Source organism: Vulpes vulpes, chromosome 4 (genome assembly GCF_048418805.1).
Source record: "Vulpes vulpes isolate BD-2025 chromosome 4, VulVul3, whole genome shotgun sequence".
Lineage (NCBI taxonomy): Eukaryota > Metazoa > Chordata > Mammalia > Carnivora > Canidae > Vulpes > Vulpes vulpes.
In genome coordinates, this window is record NC_132783.1 from 128,732,331 (window position 1) to 128,750,036 (window position 17,706).

The 17,706-nt window shown below is 40.0% G+C and overlaps 1 long non-coding RNA gene across 1 annotated transcript in view; it reads left to right on the forward strand.

Moving 5' to 3' along the window:
• Positions 1 to 1,514: 1,514 nt before the first annotated feature.
• LOC140598687 (uncharacterized) overlaps positions 1,515 to 17,706 on the forward strand; it is a 48,855-nt gene continuing 32,663 nt past the window's right edge. Inside the window, exons 1-2 of the long non-coding RNA XR_012001279.1 lie at positions 1,515 to 1,664; positions 3,342 to 3,434. This is a non-coding gene — a long non-coding RNA (uncharacterized lncRNA). The remainder of the gene's footprint in view (positions 1,665 to 3,341; positions 3,435 to 17,706) is intronic.

Genomic DNA, 17,706 nt, shown 5'->3' on the forward strand with positions numbered 1-17,706 from the left:
TTGTTCAGGCCTCTGCATTATCTTGTAAGGTTTGGCAAAGGGATCCGGGGATCCACTCATCTTGTTGCCACTTGACACAAGCCTCCTACATAAGGCCACTTGGCTTATTAGAACTGCAACTACCAACCTGGAGTGGCCAGTGTCTCTCCTAGATCGCTCCCTGCCCTGCAAGTACTGGCCAGTTTCAGATTTCAGGTGGGAAGCTCCCAAGAAGATCGAGAACCACCACGCTTCCGTGACCCGCTAGGACCCAGAGAACAGAGCCGTGGTGTTCCAATGTCTGGAGGACTGGGATGCCTGATGGTTTGGAGGATTATTCATGGAGCTTTGCTAGACCTGTTCTGGTCCGGTTTGGGGACCCTGGAAAGTCTCAGGAATGCCAAGCACTGTAGGAGGAGTGATTGAGGATTGCTCAAGAATCATATCTTATCCTAGAATCACTTCTTGAATTGACTGAATGGCTCAAAACATGTCAGAATCAGCCCAAATGTTCCTTCTGGGTTTGTGCACAATTTTTTGCTTCTCCCATTGTCACCCCAGGGCGAGAATTTTGTTTTAGGCCTCGATACATTTACTACCTAATGGTGCCACAAAGACCATGGTGCAGTGTAAATATTTGATGAAAATTAAGAGAAGGTACTTTTGTCTAAATAAACATATGGTCCTTTGCCACACCTCATTACTTCCAGGGTTTTAAAGTGTCCATTAGTTTAGCCATTTGCACGGCTATCCAAACTACCAAACCAGATCCCAAAGGGTTGGGAAAGCTTCTATATTTCAGTAAGTGAAAAAAATTTTTTTGAATTTCTTCTTTATGGAAACAGTTCTGAGGGATGCCTCTTAGAGCAGATGGGATGCCAAATTTAAAAACATTGAGTGTGAAGAATTTCTACAAAGTGAGCCTTAATTTACTTAGAGCTCCTACTACGACTGAAGGAGACCAAGCTGCAGAAAATTCCATTCTGTTGGTTCCAACCTTGGAAGTGCCCTGCTGAGAATTTCAAAAGGGAGCTCACATACTAGGCTTGTCTTGGGCAGCTGCAAACCAAAATCTTAAGAGTTTATGTAGAAGCCTTACCGGGGTTCAGTTGGTGTAAAGCCCAGATGGTCTCAGTGACACATTGCTCTCTTAAGACAGTGTCCTTGAAGTGGCTTCACTGTGCAGAACATACATTCCAATGACGGTGAAGGGGGTGAGGGCCTCTGCTTCCCCAGGTCCAATTCATGGGTCAACCAGTGGCCGTGTCTTCTCAATGACCTCCTCTAACAGGTGCCCACTTATAATTCATTTATTTTGTGTACCATTTTAATATCTTAAATGTATCCCTCTTTCTAGAGTTTAGCAACTATAGCTCCTGTAAATTTGTGATTATACCCTTAGGATGGCGTACTAGGATGAATAGTGTCCTCCAAAAAAACTCATGGCTAGCCAGAACCCCAGAATATGAATTTGGAAATATTTCTGTTGATTTAATCAAGCGAAGATGAGAGCCTGCTGTATTAACCCAATGACTGCCATCCTTCCAGGAGGAGGGACATTTGGACATAGACGCCCAGGAAGAATGCCATCTAAGTAATGAGGCAGAGATTGGAGTTATCCTGCCTCAAGCCAAAGAATGCCAAGACTGGCCAGCCACTGGCCACCGGGAGAAGCCAGGAGAAAGGTACAGAAAAGGTTCTCCCGCTGAGCCCCTAACGTTGCAGGATTGCCGGGTTCTTGACTCACAGAGTTGAAAAATGAATCTCACAGACACAAAAGGGTGAAGGGAAGTAAAAAATTATTAAGTGAGGGGGAGACAGAAAGGAAAGGAAAAAGCTCTCTTGAGTAAGAGGGATCCCAAGTGGTTTGCCACCGTGGGCTTTTACTGGCAGCCCTTCATTGAGAACTGACCAGGAAGCTTGTGGCCTTGAAATTCTTGTGCTGTCTTGGTTTGAGCAAAGACTTGATAACATCTGTCATGGCTTACTTTTCCTTTGAGGTCTGGTCATATTCTGTGGTTACAATGTTGTTGCCACCAAAAAAAAAAAAAAAGAATTCTCCCTCTACTTCCAGGATGAGTGGTTTGTGTCCTTATCTCTTGGTCTGCTCTCTTAATCTCTCTGCCAAATAGTTTCAGAGCCTAGTCTGGAGCCTCCCATCTCTCCCAGCCAGTGCCTTAACCCTTTCCTTACTCACCAAGAAGGCACTCACCATGCCAACACCTTGATTTCAGACCTCTGGGCTCTCGCACTATGAGATAATAAATTATTTTAATTATTTAATTATTTTACCAATTTGTGGTAATTTGTTACAGCAGCCCTGGCAAACTGATATATAAACATGCATGGCCTCAGTATTCTGAAGGTTAGTTTTTTAAATTAGCCTGAAAATAGCTGAAATAAAAAGATAAAAAATGCCAAAGGCGTATTAATCTAAGAGCTGAAGTACCTTTCCTTGTCTAGCACTCACAAGAATATGTTGGGAAAATACATATTTATTCTGTTCCATCTGACCCTCCTCCACCTTGTTCTCTCTTCCTTTTTTTTTTTTTTTTTAAGATTTTATTTATTTATTCATCAGAGACACACAGAGAGAGGCAGAGACATAGGCAGAAGGAGAAGCAGGCTTCCCACTGAGCAGGGAGCCTGATGAAGGACTCGATCCCAGGATCTCAGGATCATGACCTGAGCCAAAGGCAGACACCCAACCACTGAGCCACCCAGGAGTCCCTTTCTCTTCCTTTTGAACTCAGTAACACAACTCTCTCCACTTGCCCCCTTTCCCTGACTTTCTTCCCCATCACCTTCTTGGCCTTCTCCTTCTTCCTTAGACATTGCTGTGTCCAGGACTCCATCCTTGACATTCTCCTCTGAATCCACAGTCTCCCAAGTGAACACATCCATGCTTCTGAATTTCATGATCACTTGTGCACAGATGGTCCCAAATCTTCTGTAGATTGCAGTTATTTCACCTGAATTCCAGGCCAATTTATTTGTGCATCAAAACCCACATGTCCAAGTTCAAAGTCTTCACTTTCGTCTATGTGATTCTCTTATATTCGGTGAATGGCACAAACTTTAATTTAGACACCAAATCAAAAGACCTTGGAAATGATCCCTGATCTGTCCTGCCTCATCCTCCATCATCCACCAGAAGGTCTCATCTGTGTACCTATTATAGGGAAGGCATGAGTGGGATGTACTCCTACCCTATCCGACTTCTTGGAGGACAAACAGGTCCATAACTGTTAGCGACACTAGTTATAGATATGGGTATGGGCATAGATATACATAGAGATATATGAAATCAGTTATGTAAATTGTGAAATATAATCCTGATCCTGTCTGTTCAACTACTACAGATATCTAAAATTACACGTTTGGCAGTGTTGGATAACCACACTGATCGAATTCAAAGGAGCTGGGAATTTCCTGAAGAAAAGTAGCTTCATCCGGTAAGTAGTAGATGCTGATTTGTAATTGTGCCTGTGGATAAGAATTCTCTATTTGGGGGGCAATATATCACATTTGATATTTTAAAGATTCACATCTAGGTCTTAAAATATGCTGCTGTTAGGGTGCTGCTTAAAGTATGATTGTGGGCAATACTGGCATTATTTTTGAAGAGAAAATGGAAATTGAAAAGTTATTTTGTAAATGTATTCATGTGAAAAACTAAATAGGATTCAGAAAATTTTTTAATTTGATATATCGTAAAGCTTGATTAGTTATGAGATGTCTATCACTTCCAACTTTTTATATATAAAAATGACGAGGCGAGAGGTTGACAACGTGCTAGAGAGCCACATGGAACGTTCACATTTTATAACTTCAGGGGATCCCTTATAATTACTTAATTATGATTTGCTTTCCTTTCAATACCTATTAAGTGAATTTTGGTGAAGGATAACATTATCCTTAATAGTTCTACAGGAGTTTTTATTTGAACTAGATATTACTTGAAGATTGATGGATTAATTGATCGATTTTACACAATCTGCCCTCTGCTGGATGTCGTAATTGTGTTCACGCTGTGTTCTAGAAATCATCAGAAACCAGACAGCGAGAGAACTCTTGGATCTTCTATTTTTTTCCCCCTTGGTCTTAGGGAGAATGTGGAATATATTTGTTTAGATTGCTTCTTTTATTCTCTTGGCTCTCATTTCTGGGAATAAGAGTGAGAGAGGTAATGCTAAAGGATGGAATAGTAATACAATGGGGGTAGTCCTTGGAGAGAATTCAGTGGGAACCTTTGGGATTTTGCCAAACTTAATCTAAAATAAGTCTGTAATCCTATCTATATTTTAAATAGCATCTCTTACAGGCAGTTAAATAGTTGGGACTTTTTTATTTTTTTATTTTTTATTTTTATTTTTTTTAGTTGGGACTTTTTTAAAAATCCAGTCTGATAGTCTCTGCATTTTAATTTGATAGAGTGTTTAGCACGCTTACATTTAAGGCATTAATATCATGGTTGGGTTTAGCCAGCCATTTTACCGTATGTCTTCTTTGTTTCCTCTGGGTTTTTTTTTTTTTTTTTTGTCTTTATATTTGTCCTTTTCTGCCTTATTTTATGTTATGTGAATATTTTTTAGAATTCTATTTTAATTTGTGTTTTTTTTTGTTATTCCTTGCTATGTCATTTTTTTTTTTAGTGTTTGCTCTGTAAATTACAATATTTAGCCTGCTTTTCAGTATCTATGTGAGATAATATTGTACTATTTCACTGAATAGGTGCATTTAACTGCGCTGCCTGTCCTTTACATTATACTTTTAAAATGTATCATATCTGACAAACTAAAACCTGCAATGTGATATATGTTTTAAAGAAATTAAGAGGACAGTCTTTCCAATTTACCCACATGTTTACCTTGCTCAGTATTTTTCAGTCCTTCCCAAAGATCTGTTTCCATGTGATCTCATTTCCTTAATCCTGAAGAATTGCCTTTAGCATTTTTGTTTTAGTGGACATCCATTGGAATACGGTCTCTTGGTTTTATTTTAAAATGGCTTTACTTCATTTCATCGTTAAAGGAGATTTTTATTAGATATGGGATTTGAGGTTGACAGTGTTTTTATTTCAACAATTTAAAGATGTTGTTCTATGGTTTTCTGGCCTTCATTGTTTCCGACAAATCATCAATTGTTCAAATAACTGTGTATATAGTGTGTTGGTTTTCATTATTCATCCTACCTGGCATTTGCTAAGCTTCTTGAATTTGCAAATTTCTTTACCATATGTGAGCATTTTTTAGTATTTCTTGAAATGTTTTTTCTGCCCCGTTGTCTTTCCCACCTCTTTCTGAGACTCCAGTTACAAATATGCCAGACCTCTTCGTATAGTCCCGAATACCCATGTGGCTCTTTTAATTTTTTTAAGTGAGCTCCATACCCAATGTGGGGCTCAACCTCATTACCCTAAGATCAAGAGTCGTGTGCTCTACCAACTGAGCCAGCCAGGTGCCCCTCTTTTAATGTTTTATTTTTTAAAAAATAGTTTATTTATTTGAGAGAATGAGAGAGAGAGAGTGAGAGTGAGAGAGAGAGAGAGAGAGAGAAAGAAAGAAAGAAAGAAAGAAAGAAAGAAAGAAAGAAAGAATAAGCAGGGGCAGGAGAGAGGGAGAAGCAGGCTCTTCATTGAGCAGAAAGCCAGATGTGGGACTCAATCCCAGGATCCTGAGATCATGACCTGAGCTGAACACAGACACTTAACTGACTGAATCACCCAGATGCCCCTTTTAATTGTTTTAAATATTTTCCCTCTGTGTCTTTCACACTAGATAATTTCTATTGAATTATCTTTAAGTTTGCTGACTTCTCTCCCACTATCTTCTTTCTGCTATTAAATCTTTCTAAATTAAAAAGTCTAAATTTTAAATATTTAAAAGATATATATTTCAGTTTTAGAATTTTTATTTATTTGTTCTTTTAAATATATTTTCTATTTCTTTACTGATACTTCCTTTTTTTTAGTTCATTATGGACATATTTCTCTTACCTCACTGAGTATAGTTATAATTGCTGCTTTTGGGGAGGAGGGCAGGGGGTGGGGGTGAATGGGTGATGGGCACTGAGGGGGGGCACTTGACGGGATGAGCACTGGGTGTTATTCTGTATGTTGGCAAATTGAACACCAATAAAAAATAAATTTATTATTAAAAAAATAATTGCTGCTTTTATAAAACATTGCACGATTATTCCAATATTTAGATAATTGTGGAGTCGGTCTCCATTGATTGTTTCTGAGAAAAGATCACATTTTTCTACTTTGTTTGTTTATTTGTTTGTTTAGGGGTTGTTAAGTAATTTTGGATTGTGACCTGGACATTGTGAATATAATGTTATTAGAAAGACTGGATTCTGTTATGTTCTGCCAATGGCACTGATTTTCTTTTTGAATGAATAGTTCACATGGTTAGACTTGATGTTACTTGCAGTAAATAGTAGCTCTGGTGAGAATTCAGTTTTGGGGGGGCTTAGCTAAACTTCTTGAATTTGCAAATTCAAGAAGAGCTGCTTTGAGTTTGCCATGCAGAAGCACGTTTCAGACATAGTTATACATGCTGTAGACTTTAAACCCAGTCTTCCTCTCGAGCTCTCTCTCTCCTGCAATTTCCCCACTCACATTCTTTCCAAAGAGCATGGTTGCCCCAAACTGTGACCTCTGGTTCTTCAAGCCAGAAATATTGTGTATTTTCTGACAGACTTTTAGACACCCCCTCACCACACAGACTTGGGCCAGTCTCAGACTAAAGGGTATAAAGTGTAGGAAACTGACTCTTTCCCTTCCTCCAAGTGTTGACACCTACATTTCTCCCCCTAATCTTTCTGCTATTGGTTATTCTCCACTTCATTTAGATGTGGGTTTTTTTAAATTATTTTTTTTCTTAAAAAATAATAATAATAAAAATAAAAAATAAAAATGTTCTTTCTAGTGCTTTATGTTGTTATGTGAAGGTGGTTCAGTTTAATAGCAGTTACCCATCTATTACTAAAAGTGGCACTCCTATAGTTGTATTTTCACATGCTAAGTGACTACTAACTTGTTGAGGAAAAGTTGCGTGAACTCTTTTCCTTTGCTAGGTTAGATTTCTTTCCACTAGACTATTCTGGAAACAATCTAGATTTTCCAGAAGATTGAAATATGCTTGTCTCCGACTTCAATCTGGAAATTGATGAAAAACTGCTGAAATCATGTAAAGTCAATCTGTTTTTTTTTTTAAGATTTTATTTATTTATTTATTCATGAGAGACACAGAGAGAGACAGAGGCATAGGTAGAGGGAGAAGCAAGCTCCCCATGGGGAGCCCAATGCGGGACTCAATCCCAGGCCCCCCAGATCAGGACCTCAGCCAAAGGCAGTCGCTAAACCACTGTGCCACTTAGGCATCCCAATCAATCTGTTGTCTTAAACATCACTTTAGAATGAAGATTTATACATTTCAATAGCGCTACACTACAGAGCAAAGAGTTTTAAGCAACAAAGAGGTGTGGTCAAACTTATCTTTGTATTTCCTCTGAACTTTGTTCAAATGCCAGAAACCAATTTATTTGAGGGAGTTACAGTAAGCCATCTCTTTATTTTCATGATTCCGTTGTACTTAAATTAATTTTACCCAGACTGAAATGAAAACTTCCCAAAGGAATCTTGTCAGCTTCTCACATGTCACCATCTTCATCCAGTTCTAACACAACAGCAATTATTTTGTCCATTACCAAACATCAGAGGATGCTTAGTCACTTTGGAATAATGCTCAGGTAATTTCCACATGCCCAAGGCATTTGAGGAGAAATGTTTGCTGAAATTCAACACAAAATAACCGAGTTAAACTAGAATAAGATGAAACACCCAAGAAGAAGAGAAATATCATTCAATGTTATTAAATCTTCTAGCAAAGATAATCATAAAAATTTGTCTTCTTCAAAATTTTTGGAAAATGATGCCTAAGGATGAAGGTGTAAATGTTCTGAAGAAGAATGGTAACAGACAATTTATTTTGAGACTCTCCCTTTCTTAGAAAGAAAGAATATTCTACATGACTGGAAATTTAGGCTTACAAACGTTTATGGCTGCGAATTTGTAATACACACAAGGACACACAAACCCCAACACTCACTACAAAAACATTGTGGGAAAAATGGGGAGATACTAGGCGGTCAAAAGGACATGGTTTATAATAGCAAACTAGCAACAGCCCAAACATGTTCCAACTTGGGACTCCTGGGTGGCTCAGTGGTTGAGCGTCTGCCTTTGGCTCAGGGTGTGATTCCAGGGTCCGGGGATTGAGTCCCACCTGCTTCTCCCTCTGCCTGTGTCTCTGCCTCTCTCTGTATCTCTCATGAATAAGCAAATAAAATCTTTAAAAAAAATTTAAAATCTTTAAAAAAAGAGATGTTCCAATTTTATGATCTATTCTTTCAAAAGAAAGAAGACTATCTGTATGTACTGCTATGGAAATACACCCAAGAAAAAAGTAAGAGTCAGGAATGTGTATTTAGTATGTCCATGGTACCTATTTAACTTGTTCATGTTTATGAGATAGATACCTGTGAATGTTTTGAGTGAGATTACAAGAAATTGGTAACTGTGATTGTTTTGGGGGAGAAGGTCTAAGAATGAAGTGGGGTGTGTGAGGGAGGCTTGTCCTTTCATCTTAGACCTGTCTATGTAGACTGGCTTTTTGTCACGAATGTTTTAATTTTTAAAATGTAATAATTTTTAAAATCAAAGAATGCCTTACTTGATTGAGAAAGGATCTCATTTTTTACTTGTTTTGGTTGTTACACACAAGTTAGAATCAATTATAATCTCTCTAAAGACATAGAAGAAACCACATTAATTGCCCCTGGGGAAGAGAACTAGGTGGCTGAGAAACTAGATGGCTGAGGAACTATTTCTACCCTTTTATATCTTTTGAATTATTGTATATATAGATGTATTATTTAGTAAGAAAAATTAGAATTTAAAGTGCTGTGATGACACCCCCCCACCTCCCAAAATGGGATATACTGATCTGAATGTTATGTGTAAATGGGCCAAGCTTGCCAACTATGGGCTTTATCCATCACAAACAGACAGATCTGAGGTTCCAAGTGGTCTGTGTTGAGACAGGCTGTACAGCAGGAGTCTGAGATCCCGCTCCTGGCACCCTGCAACTGTTACAGAAGTTGGCCTCATAGAGCTGGCGGAAAGAGAGCCCCTAACCAACAGGGGCCTGGGTTGGGGCACAGACTCTCCCAGGGGGAAGAGGGAGCCCTTGTTCCAGGCAGGGCTGGAAGTCCTCCATCCCCAGGACAACCTCAACTTCAAAGACAATTCTTGTTTCTTTCCACTTTTTACTTTGTAAAAAAAAAAAAAAAAGAAAGAAAAAGAAAAAGACTCTCTATAGAAAGCTATAAAATTATACAAGCATATAAAGAAGGAAATAATAGCTACTTGTTTATTTAAAATAGGAGGAAAATCCTAATGGGTCCTACCTGACGTTGCTATTTACTTGGAATATTGGAAAGTTGGGAACAACTCCCAGGTCTTACATTATCTTCACCTAGGGCACCACTAGGTGGTGTGCAGAGAGCACAGGCAGGTTTGTCTTTCCCTCTGTTCCTATTGGATGCCAGATGCTCTTCCCTATTCCAAGTGGTGTTCTAGGATGGAGGCTGTTTCCAGGTGATAGCCATGCCATCTGGACCCAGAGCTGCCCAATGCTGCAGTAGCAGAAGAGAGGGCGAGAGGATGACATGGATTGGCTTTAAGGCCAGGGCCACTTTCACCCATATTCTGCTGGCTGGACCTTAGTCCATGGTCCCAACTGAACTGCAAGGGAGTCTGGGACATGGAAGCATCCTGTGTGCCCAAGAAGAGGAAGCAGGAGCAGGAAGGCATGAAGACAATGTCTGGGCGCAGAAGGAACTTGGTTAATAAATTAACAATATACATTTATAGTGAAATATTCAGCCGTTAAATATCGGGCTTCAAAAAAAAGAAAACCAAATAAACCAAATAAATAAATAAATAAATAAATAAATAAATATCAGGCTTCAAAGATTATGTAATGACAGGAAAATGACAGTGTTCAGTGAAAAGAGCAGGATACAGAATCTTGTGTCACTAACTTTGGGAAACATAATATTTATATATGTGTATGCATGCTTATATTATAAAAAGGAAATATAAAATATGTTCTTTGTGGTTATTTTTAAATGATAGGGCTATAAGTCATTTTTTATGCCTTTGAAGAATTTGCTTATTTTGATCATATATTCTTTGAAAAAAAATATGTATAATGTAAAAAACAGGGCTTTTTTTCTCAAGTTGAGAAGAAATCCTCAGAGCATCTGAAACCAGAGCTGACACTTCAAATTCCTTTGTAAGTTGCTACAGACTATGAATTTGAAGCTATGCTAGTAAGCCTTTTTTTCCCTTTAATCAGCAGAGGGCAGCTCTCTGGTTTAGTGCTTATTTTTCCTCATAGCGTAGATGCTAGCCAAATCCTCTGTTTTATACATTAACTGTGGCCAGAATCGCATATTAGATTTATTGTGTTGGGAAGGAGAAGACAAGTCTGAAACTTATCTTTGCCAGTTGCAATGCTTACTGCATAGTATACATTTTTGTTGAACAGAGAAAATCAGGCAACCAGGTCTGCCCTTTAGATGGTTTTAATCTAAAGCAGACAATATCCACATATTGACAGGCTCAGTCACAAAACTATGAGAACAGAGCAATCCACATAGTGAACAATGTCCTTGTAGGAGAACAGACACTGTGTTTGGGAGAGGATGAGGGCTAGGCCAAGGTGGTTGGATATTCTGGTAGGAAAGAGCTACATGAAAGGCATTTTTCCTTTGCACAGGGAGATTTTGTGGTTTAAAAAATATATATCTTTTTTTATTATTCATATATGGCAAAGAACATTGAGAGAATAGAACTAAGACAAAATACAGATGCTCATTAAAAACAAGAAAATTTGCTCAATGTGTATTTTTATTCCATTGCACTGGAAAATTTACATTGATCACGTCCAATGCTAATGAGAGCGTGGATCAACAGTTAATTCTCAAATGCTGTTGGTAGGAGTATAAGTTAGCCTTTATATTATCAAAACTGTAAATGCATGTTTACTTTGGAGAAATTGAGCTTCCAAGAAGCTCTTTGCCTCAGGGTAACTCCCTTAGCAGAAATAAAGTGGGTGGGTGAGCAAGGCCTCTGCTCTCCTGCTTCTGCTTTCGTAACCTGGAAACTAGAACTATCCTTCTCAATCCCTTAGCAGGCCTGGTAGGGTCCAGAGCGGCTCAGTAAACCTCTCAGCTCATAGTGGGATAAGCTGCAGAGAGGGAGGGAGGGAGGAAGGGAGAGAGGGAGAGAGAGAGAGAGAGAGAGAGAGAGAGAGAGAGAGAGACCGACCCTATAGAGCCCTCTAGTGGCCACTAGCTTTCTAGAGAATAGACTCCTTCCTTAAGGAATTTGCATTGTCTTCCCACATTGGTGCCCAAAGACAAGTGGCCATCACAGGGAGGGATGCTTGGCCACCCACTCCCTGTTCCCAGGCTCTGATACTGGCCAGGAACAGGCCTCTGGCTCAACTTTGCCATAAATGAGATCAGAGTGTTCCCAAGATGGATGCAGCCCAGAATTCCTTCCCACCAGTGTGCCAAGGACACAGCCAGCCAAGGAAGCTGGCAAAATCAATGTCTTGTGTAGACCCTCCAGAAAGCACAGGGACATACTGGTAAAGCAATTCCCTGGGGCAACTTAAGTTTCTAATTACTTCCTTAAAAATGTGCAAATTAGGGGATCTCTGGGTGGCTCAGCGGTTTGGTGCCTGCCTTTGGCCCAGGGCATGATCCTGGGGTTCCAGGATAGAGTCCCATGTCGGGCTCCTGGCATGGAGCCTGCTTCTCCCTCCTCCTGTGTCTCTCCTCTCTCTCCCTCTCTATGTCTATCATAAATAAATAAATAAACAAACAAACAAATAAATAAACAAATAAATCTCTTTTTAAATGTGCAAATTAACCTTTCAAATGGCCATTAGTTATATAAGATCGAGCAAGAAAGGAGATGGTTACACTGGTAGGAGAGAATAGGGGGCCCAGAAGAGCACCATTCATATCACAGCGTGCTTCTTGTGTGCCAGCTGTCAGCGCTGCCGCACTGGTATCATGGGCTGGACCACCCACGGCTCTAAGGTGCTTCTATGCTCATTAGCAAAAAGTGGGTGCAGGACTTGGCAGAGAGACAGAGCCTTTGTGTGAAGCCCAAAATGCCCTGTTGGCAGGCATGTGTCCCTGCGTGCTGAGACACACAAGTTGGTGAGAGAAGGGGACTTGAGTTTAGTTCCCACCTACCCCACCCAGTTGGCCAGACACCTTGGTGGCATGCATCAACCTCACAACATGTCAGCAGCGTTGAGTTTTTGTAATGCTGGAGGCTCCCAGTCAAGGGGAAGAGTGAGGGCTGAAATCTAGCCTTGCTCTGCTGGCCAAGTCAAGCTAGCTCTGTTGCCTGGGGAGGGGGGGCGGGTGTCACTGTGTGTGTGTAATAAGCACAAATATGCATTATGTGCTAGTGGCCCGGGGTCTATCTTGTATCATACTCTAATGACCCTGTACAGTAGGCAGAGATAAGTTTCCTGTGAAGCTAATGGCACAGGCTTTTCCAAGATCCAGGGAGAGTTTCAAATGGTCACATTTTGTCCTAAAACAAGATAATTTCACTATATGCACTTAAAACTATTATCATAGCCACTTTTGGAGACAGGTACAATGATAATAATCCCTGTTTTATAACTGAGACACAGGAGGGTTAGATAGCATTACTCTTAAGTGGTAGAGCTTGGAATTGTTGCAAACTGACTGACGCCAATGCCAGAAAATCATGGACAGTGTGTATATTGTTCCCGAGGGGACAAAACTTCCAGAAGAATCCTTTTTTTTAAAAGATTTATTTATTTATTATTTATGATAGACACAGAGAGAGAGAGAGAGGCAGAGACACAGGAGGAGGGAGAAGCAGGCTCCATGCCGGGAGCCCGATGTGGGACTCGATCCCAGGACTCCAGGATCGTACCCTGGGCCAAAGGCAGGTGCCAAACCGCTGAGCCACCCAGGGATCCCCTTCCAGAAGAATCCTATCAAGTAGTGTTCACTTTTCCCCCCAAACTCCAAATGTCATAAGAGATGAGAAACATTTTTAGATGTTGTTCTAGTCAGAGGAGACTGATAAGAAACAGAGAACAAATCATGAAGGTCAGACCAGAAGACACAGTGGTCTTTGTGAAGCCAGTCCTACACATCGTGTGGCAGCAGGACCACACAGCCATTGTCACCAAGGAGAGGGTTATGTCTCATGGCCATTGTATTATTTAAGGAACAGTCTAAAGCAAACTGCTGTGGTTTACTTAACACCTAAATTGATCTCCTCCTAATTTAACAGTCAGGAGGTGAGTGGTCTAGGTAGGTGGGCAGCTCTGACATGCAAAATACACAAGGTCCAAGAGCATTCTGGCCAACACCTTTCTCCAGCAGGAGGAAGGGGGAGAGAGACTCCCTTGGGTTCAGATGTAATTGCCTATCCAGCTGCTTGAGAAGCCAAGAAGTTAGTCTCTCTTAGGCTTAGATAGATTAAAAAAAAAAAACCTGGAAGATTTTTTTACTAAAAGGAAGAAGGGAAGATGGATATCGAGAGATCATTAGGCATGTGTACCAATGCCCTGAGGCCACGGTTCAACTTGGAAGACTATGAGGCCTGAGATCTGGGAGCACAATGTGAGAATTAGGATGAATTATAGAATAAAGAAAGTGAACGAGAGAGAAGGACCTTGCCAGGAGGTAATGAGATGCAGACAGTGTGGAGCAAAGATCAAGTAGAGCACAGACGGAGCAACGACAGCAGTTTTGGGGACCTTTCTCACAGTTACGGGCTGTGATGATTTGACAATAAGAAAATGCACAGGGAATCTGAGAGTCACTTCTGTTGACTCATAAGAAGACTTGGGAGACCGAAGAAGAAGATCCTTAATTCAGGGAATAAGGAGAGGACAAGTTTAAAAAAAAAAAATTTACAAAGAAGAGATAAATTAAGACTGCTTCTAGTCCATTCAGGGCAGACCAAATTTACTAATCCCTTAGTGAGCAATGATTCACTATTACACAAGAACACATGGATGCTAACCACATCCTTTCCCTCCCCTTCTCCACCAAAGTTCTGGAAAGAGGATTATTTTAGGCCTTATTGTTTCTACTTTGTCTTTTGACCATCCCAGTGTTTGTAGGGATATTGTTATTGCCCCATTCAGTAGCTCCTTTGCATTTCTACATGGTGTTCTTCTGCATCATTTAAGTGATTAACTCATTCACTTCTTCATACACCATCTTGCCATAATTTCTATCTTCCAGTTTTCTCTAGGTTCATCTTTTCATTCTCCTCCCTGAATTCCTTCTTCTCGCAGTGGTATATTAGAAAGAGTAGAATGACCCACTCAAGTCCCATTGAGGCCTCCTTCTGGGTCGTAAAGGCTGGAGAGCTAAAAACTGACATATCCCAAACATCCTTGCAGCTAGGACTCTAAACATGTTTCAGATTCTGTCAATCAGATGGACTCACGTGAAGACACGGGGAGAGACAGAGGGAATGAAGGAAGCCTGGAGAAGAATTTAGTAAAGGTGATCAGTACTTCTTCAGGAAGTCTACAACTTTGGTCAAGAGTCACTGTTATTTATACACAGTCTGCCTAGAAAATACATCCACTCCCGTGTTTCAGTTTCCTTCTTGTATGTAGATGATTTCTCTGTTAGTCAGCTACCGACTGGTGCCTAACAAACCACCAAAAATTTAGTAGCTTGCAATACTAGCTTTTATATTTTCTTGCTCACAGGTCTGTGTATCATTCAGGGTAGCTCTGCTCCAGGCTGCTGGTCACCTGGGCTTCAGGCTTCACTTGGGTTCAGGTGTACTCTGTGTATCTTCACAGTCTCCTTGATCAGCAGTCACCCAGAGCATGTTCTTCCCTGGATCACAGAAGCCGGAGGGAGAAGCCAAACACACAGGCACATTTAAAGCTTCTGCTCTCATCATGTCTGCTTACATTTTCTTAGCCCAAACGAGGCACATGGTCAAGTCCAAAGTCAGTAGGGTGGAGAAGTATATTTGTGTTCCAGGGGGGAGGAGGAGGGAGATTAATATTTTCTAAAAAAATTAATCAAATCTATTCCAACTTCCATTATAAATCTTGAGCTGAGACTATTTCTCATGGTCTCCAGGCGCTGCCTGTGGTGCATCTCCTCTGCTGATGCTGCTTCTAAGGCTGCCTGCAACGATGAGCATGGCCTGCATATTGTTTAATAACTGCCAATTCACAAAATAAAGTAGGACAGGGTGAAGAGATTGACTTGGCTTTTGCAGAGAAAGGACGTTCTTGAGAGAGACTGGCCACCCGTGTGTGTGGATGGTGAAGGACTCCTGTACCTATTGATAGAAATGTAACACGCCAAGTCTCCCTGCACTAGCCTCTAATTTTTTAGGTTCTTTCTCTCACAGCTCCCCCTCTTGAACCTTGTACTCTTCTCAGACTACAACAAACAAAAACAAAACCCCATTAGAAAAAAGGAATGATCTTGCATGAATACCAATGTATTGTTGGAAAGACAAATTCAGTCCTTTTTGCCATTAAAATTAAGATGTCAAGGCAACAAACGGCCTGAGAGAACATTTATTATATTGCTACGTTGTTCAGATAAATCACCCAAATAAAATGCTAAACCATCAACAGTTTGATGCAGTTTTCATCTGGAAATGCATCTGATTTTGAGCACTTCCCCACCCCCCCACCCCCCCCACCCCCACCCAAAGAGTATCATAGGAGGCTCAGAAGCCTCCCACCAGCCTTTACCAGGGCTTCTGCTAATATATATGATTGCTTCACACAAAACCACGAAAGCTTTGGAATAAGCTCTTTTTGAATAATCTGTTAAAAAAAATAGGTGTATTCCCTTTTATATGTTGACTTATTCCAAATCAGTCTTCCCATTTAAACTGAGTCAAGAAAATATGTGCCTCAGAGCTGAAGGCAGCCCACACCTAGGACAATTGAGTCATGGAGGACTCATGGCCCTGGACCTAGTATGAACCCAGGGTAAACATACATAGGTTAACGATCCCTTAGTTTTGTTTCTTTACCTTTTCAAGGATTAAATGTGTCACCACCAGAAGGATGACTTTTGCGAACTGGCAGTTTTTAAACAATATGCAGGCCATGCTCATTGTTGCAGGCGGCCTTGGAAGCAGCATCAGCACAGAGGAGATGCCCCACAGACAGTGTCCAGAGATCAAGAGAAATATTCTAAGCTCAACCCTCTAGAAACTATAACCATCAAAACCACCACAGCTGCCTAGCCTCTTATCTATGGGGTCTAATCTTTAAAAAAAAAAAAAAAGAGAGAGAGAAAAAAAAAAAAAACCTTGGTATTAAGAAAAATTTTACGCCTATACAGAAATAACAAAAGGTAGTGTAAGAAGCTCCCCATAATCATCACTCAACTTAAACAATAATATTTTCCTGTCCCATGTTACATCATCTATATGATTATCTATTTTCCTTCATTCCATGGAGTAATTTTGAAGCAACTCTGAAATATCCTATCATTTTACTTATAAAGATCATATCTTTAAAAGATATACTTTAAAAAACCCAATATCATTCAGAGGATCAATATATATTAAATAAGTGTGGTGTATACATTTCTATTAAAGAGAAAATTCAGTTATTTCTTGGTGTAAGACACAGTTTACAACTGTTTCAAATAACTGCAATAAATAGTCCTCTCCGAGTGTCAGAATGTGTAAACCACAGAGACATTAATCTATAAAACATGTCACTGAACCTATCATGTTAGCTACTCACTTTAATTGGAACACTTTGATTCTATGTATTTTAAATAAATTAAAAACGGGAGATTTTCACATTCTGCTCTGCTGCCAGTTTATTAAATGCTTCCTGTTACTGCTCTTGAATAACCTTCTGGGGAATTATCCATCTTGACTGAATTTTTTTTTCTTAGTGTCTTCATTAAAATTTCCTTTAAACTTTGTTCTTCTTTTGAACAGAAAGAAACATTTTCAAAGTGGTTTCACCAGCCCACTGTCAGCCTGCAGCATCAGTTGCTATATTAGTCTAACGTTGCCTTTCTGAATAGTGTCCAATGTTTAAATCCCAAGACATTTAATATTGTAACCAAAGGGCTTATTGAAAATAAGGGAGTGGTGTGTGTGGGGGGGTGGGGGGCTATATAGTTGGAGAGCTTCCATTTTCGCTCTAAGCATTGGTGGCTTGCTTGTCCTCTAGTTCAATAAATCATCAGTAACACCCAATATTCACTACCATATGCTACTTCTTTCTTTTCTTTCTTTATAATTATTTGGCCTTTTCTGCAATAGCCTCTCAGAAACTAAGAAGTTGATATGTGCCTTTACAACGAAGAAATATGTTTTCTTAGAACTGCTTTCTGGGGCCCCTGGGTGGCTAAGTGGTTGAGCATCTGCCTTTGGCTCAGGTCGTGATCCCTGGGGTCATGGGATCAAGTTCCTGCATTGGGCTCCTGCTTCTCCCTCTGCCTGTGTCTGCATCTCTCTCTCTCTCTCTGTGTCTCTCATGAATGAATAAAATCTTAAAAAAAATCGTAAGGAAGAAAAAATACATTTACAGTACTGTACTGTATTTATGAAAAAAAATT